Source organism: Solea senegalensis, linkage group LG10 (genome assembly GCF_019176455.1).
Source record: "Solea senegalensis isolate Sse05_10M linkage group LG10, IFAPA_SoseM_1, whole genome shotgun sequence".
Classification (NCBI taxonomy): domain Eukaryota; kingdom Metazoa; phylum Chordata; class Actinopteri; order Pleuronectiformes; family Soleidae; genus Solea; species Solea senegalensis.
Window position 1 is genome coordinate 242,501 of NC_058030.1, and position 5,325 is coordinate 247,825.

Here is a 5,325-nt window from a genome sequence, read left to right on the forward strand (position 1 = left end):
TGGTGGAGATGCCCAGGCCCCTGCTGAGGTGGGGGAGGTGTAGGTGAAACACTGGAGCTGGGGGTGTTGGGAGGTGTTGTGGGGGATGGTTTCAGGACTGTCCCTCTGTCTTTCAGTAGAACTCGTTGGCTAGGCGTTGGTCGTTAAAGGAGTGGGGGGCTTTAGGCTTGTAGTTGGGGATCTGCCTAAGCCCTTTCCAGACAGACGCAGAGTCGTTGGCTGAGAATTGGTGTTGGAGCTTCTCAGAGTACAGTCGTTTAGCTTCTTTCACCGCCTTGCTAAACTTGTACTTTGCCTCTTTAAGTCTGTCTTTGTCTCCACTCCTGAAGGCCTCTTCCTTATCCAACCTTAACCTTCTGAGCTTGGCTGTGAACCAGGGTTTGTCATTGTTGTAACTCACCCTGGTGCATGATGGAACACAGCAGTCCTCACAGAAGCTGATGTATGACGTCACAGCCTCTGTGTACTCATGCAGACTGTTGGTAGCAGTCCTGAATACATCCCAGTCAGTAGAGTCCAAACACGCCTGTAGATCCTCCACAGCCTCACTGGTCCACTTCTTTGATGTCCTCACTACAGGTTTGCAGAGCTTTAGTTTCTGCCTGTAAGCAGGAATCAGGTGGACCATGACGTGGTCAGAGAGTCCCAGTGCAGCAACAATAACAACTTTGTCTTTGACCTAGCAGACAAAATATCTTAAACAACTTTCCCCTTAACTACACAGACAAGTCAAAGGTCACTAAAGTCAAGCAACACAGTTAGATAAAATAGCAATTAATGAAATAGCAACCAAATAAGAAAGACCTACAGAAGTGATACTTAGCTTAATTCCAGTAGTCCTATGACATACCCAGATAGTCCAAATGCACACTGTTTCACATTATTATTTCTTTTTTTTAAAACTCTTTTTATTCAGATTTTACAAAATACAATCAGTGATATAAAACAGTGAGCCGCTCTTGAACCATCCCCATCTCCCCGCCCACAAACCCACCCACTTCAGGTCAGGACTAGGCCAAACAACACACGCACGCACAGGAAACAGGTGCACATTTAAGTTTAGCTTTAATCCTTAAGGTTTCATAGCGGTCATATTTAGTAACAAAAATGAATCATCCTCTGTAGTTTTGTTTTTCCTTCTCATCCTCTGTCTTTGTCTCCTGGGCTTTTCTTGTACTTGTCTTCTTTTTCACTGCATGTTTCCAAATGTCCTTTTTTCTTATGCTGCCTGGTTTTAGTGAACTCCATTTATCAGTCCTCCTCGGAAACCTGTAAAAGAAGGAGAGACGTTATATTTACACACACACACACACACACAAACCCTGAACTGTGCCTTTAAAGATTGACCTTACGTGGCTGTGACATTCTGAGTCAGCGCCTGCTCACAAATTTCTTCCCCACGACAATGGGTTTGGATGACGGCCTCCGCTCTTTGACGGCGTCCGCTATGGTCATGTTGGAGCTCGAGGCGAAGATGTCTTCCCGTGACGGAGCCGTGACGAGGATGACGGGAGGAGGTGGCGACGAGTCGCTGGAGTCTGACTCTGAGTTTGGCTGTGATGCAGGCTGGTTCTCTGTCAGTGACATCAGAAACAAACCAGACAATCACAGCGAGCACACCAAAGTCAACAGATCATGTGGAAAGTAGCTCATTATTTGGCAAGCAGTCTGCTGGAAGATATAGACAACAGCTCATTATTTGGCAGTCAGTCTGTGGCACAGCGGATCATTCGGCTCCATCTTGTCCGCTCCCTGGTGTCCTCTTCTGTGACGCCAGCTGTCCTCGTGTCCTCATGGTGGTCCTCCTCTTTTCGTCCATCTTCAACAACCTTTGACCAACAGAACCACTGTCCCTCCTCTGCACGTGACCAAACCACCTCAGCCTTCACTCACTCTTTGTAAATGCTTTATATCTATACATATATATACAGTATATGTATATATGTGTATATATGTACTGTATATGTGTCTATATATATATACAGTATAGATATACTGTATATATGTGTGTGTGTATATATATACATAAATATATACAGTATATGTATATATGTATATGTATATATTCATATATACTGTATATATGTATGTGTGTGTATATACATAAATATATACAGTATATGTATATATATAAATATATACAGTATCTGTATATATGTATATATTCATATATAGATATACTGTATATATATGTATGTGTGTATATATACACAAAAATATACAGTATATGTATATGTATTTATTCATATATAGATATACTGTATATATATATGTGTGTGTATATATACACAAATATACACAGTATATGTATATATATAATATTGTTAAATCATCCTTTGGTCAGTGGAGAACAAACTTAGCTGTAATGCTATTAAGAATTTAGCACAATCCAATTTAGCAGGTGCCACTGTTCCAGTTCACATGACGCACACACACACGCACACACAAACACACACACACACACGCGCACACGCACACACACACACACATAGAGAGAGCAGGTTTTCCTCAGGTCATTCTCAGACAATTGAATGACAACTACATTAATTGGTGGTCAGTGCATAAAATAGAGGCTGGAGGAAAACACGCACACACACACACACACACACACACACACACACACACACACTGCTGAGGTCACAGGTCACTTGAGTGTGTGACGTCATGTGCATTTATCTCTTACCTGGATCTTCCCTCTGACTCGACCCTCCAGACCCCATCAGGCTTCAGTCAACACTGCTGTACACACACACACACACACACACACACACACACACACACACACACACACACACACACACACTGGTCTCTGTACGTGTCCACATACATGGTGTGTGTCCAGTCAATGACTCAGTGAACACGCATGTACAGTCTTAACGTGTGTGACAGACAACTGCCTCAGCCAGTCCTCTCCCTGTGTGTGTGTGTGTGTGTGTGTGTGTGTGTGTGTGTGTGTGTGTGTGTGTGTGTGTGTGTGTGTGTGTGTGTGTGTGTGTGTGTCTGGAGTTATTATTGTTCCTCATAATGAATATTTTAAAATGATTATAGTTACCATAAATTGTAATTATAGTGATAAGTTAAAACAGTTAGAAATGTGAACTTTGAAATTTAAACCAAAATACAAAACATAGCAATGAGACCAAAATCATATTCAACGGAATTGTTTTTTATTATTATTATTATTATTTTCTTGGACAATAATATATAAATGACAGTTATTAACATGCAGTTTATCAGTGAATGGAAGAAAACAACATTGTTCCTGTAACAACACATAGAAACTAATATTTATACATTTATAAATAATATTATAAAAATAATATTCACGGTCAATTCAATGAACCGTTACATTGATGCTTTTAACCGTAATGACGTCACTGTGTTCACTGTCATTCATTTATAAATCCATGGTTTAAAGACCGACGTTCACGTGACATCCACTTGTACTCCCATCATGCCTTTTTTAAATAACATCTTTATTTTCTTTAACAATAACAACATTAATACGTACATACACACTAGTTACGATCAGAGCCAGGGGGAGTTTCAAATAAATGCATTCAAAATGGAGCATAACACAATAGTTTTAGCAGCTGGTCCAGAGCAGGGGTCACCAACCTCTTTGAGACCGAGAGCTACCTAATATGGAGGGCTACCATATTCATTTTTATTATTTTGTGCAATTTACCATTTAAATGATGAATATTATGCATTCAATTGCATACACATTAATAAACAATATCAAGGACATTTTACTCGAGGGCACCACGTTGGTGACCACTGGTCTACAGTTACTAAATGTGGCTTTGTGAAGATGATATTTCCCTAGAATGATCAACAAATGAATTAGGTATAACTCATTAACTGTTGTCGTGGAAACCAAACACTACACCTTTCTCTGTGTGGACCAGTTTATCTGTAATGTCGCGGGACAGATCTGGTGTAAGGACCATTGTTTCTGGACATATTCACACATATGTCGAGCTTAAACCAGCTCGATCCACTTCTTATAACACATCCACGGGAGACTGGACCGTCTCATTTCGCAGCGCTTGACTTCCGGGTCCTCCGAAGCGTTCGGTCCACGGAGGACCGCGCACTCCGTAGGGTCCAGACCCTTAATTGGGACAACAGCACATGACTTCCGTCTCCTCCCTGGGCTGCACCCTTCACAGGATCCGGACCCTGGAATGAGACACGGTTACAACACACACACACACACACACACACACACACACACACACGACTCAGAGTCTTTTTTATATTGTGTTATTGAATTTAATAAATGTGTTACTTTTTATTCACTTAAAGGAGCGCTCTGTGTCTTTTGTCCATGTTTAACTGTAACATTCTAGTCAATTACAGTCATTGTGTCTACTGACTTTAAAGGCATAGCTTTATGTTTCATTGATTTTTCAAAAATATTTAATCAATAAATATTAATTCATGTAAATGTTTTTAACAATCAAAGTATTGCCATTAACCATTTTCCCCCAACAACAGGAAACTGATCCTCCAAAGTAAAAGGTAAAAGGTCTCATCAAAACAGACCCCGAAGAAAATATCTCGTAAAAACAGATTATATTGTTTATTATCTGTATCTATACTGTCTTTGCTGCTGGGACACTGTAAACAGATTATATTGTTTATTGTTTATTATCTGTATCTATACTGTCTTTGCTGCTGGGACACTGTAAACAGATTATATTGTTTATTGTTTATTATCTGTATCTATACTGTCTTTGCTGCTGGGACACTGTAAACAGATTATATTGTTTATTATCTGTATCTATACTGTCTTTGCTGCTGGGACACTCTGTATCTACTGTCTTTGCCTGCTTTTAAGGGACATACTGTTTGTGTGTTTGATATCTTTGCTGCTGGGGACACTGTAAACAGATTATAATTGTTTTATTGTTTATTATCTGTATCTATACTGTCTTTGCTGCTGGGACACTGTAAACAGATTATATTGTTTATTGTTTATTATCTGTATCTATACTGTCTTTGCTGCTGGGACACTGTAAACAGATTATATTGTTTATTGTTTATTATCTGTATCTATACTGTCTTTGCTGCTGGGACACTGTAAACAGATTATATTGTTTATTATCTGTATCTATACTGTCTTTGCTGCTGGGACACTGTAAATTCCCCCACAGCTGGACTTAGATCTTATCTTTATCTTATTTTAAAATTCAGACGCCATCATTTACATATCTGTTTAAATAAATGAATTCATTCATTCTATTTATTAAAACGTTTGTTTTTTATAAATGAAAGGACGGAACAAAGGACGGACTTCCTCACACTTCAGACGGAGGT

The 5,325-nt window shown here is 39.5% G+C and overlaps 1 long non-coding RNA gene across 1 annotated transcript; it reads right to left on the bottom strand.

Moving 5' to 3' along the window:
- Positions 1 to 1,048: 1,048 nt before the first annotated feature.
- LOC122776218 lies at positions 1,049 to 2,904 on the bottom strand. The gene is made up of 3 exons (XR_006361178.1): positions 2,684 to 2,904; positions 1,353 to 1,574; positions 1,049 to 1,269 (listed from the first exon to the last, which is right to left on the bottom strand). It is a non-coding gene; the product is annotated as an uncharacterized LOC122776218 (long non-coding RNA).
- Positions 2,905 to 5,325: the final 2,421 nt, after the last annotated feature.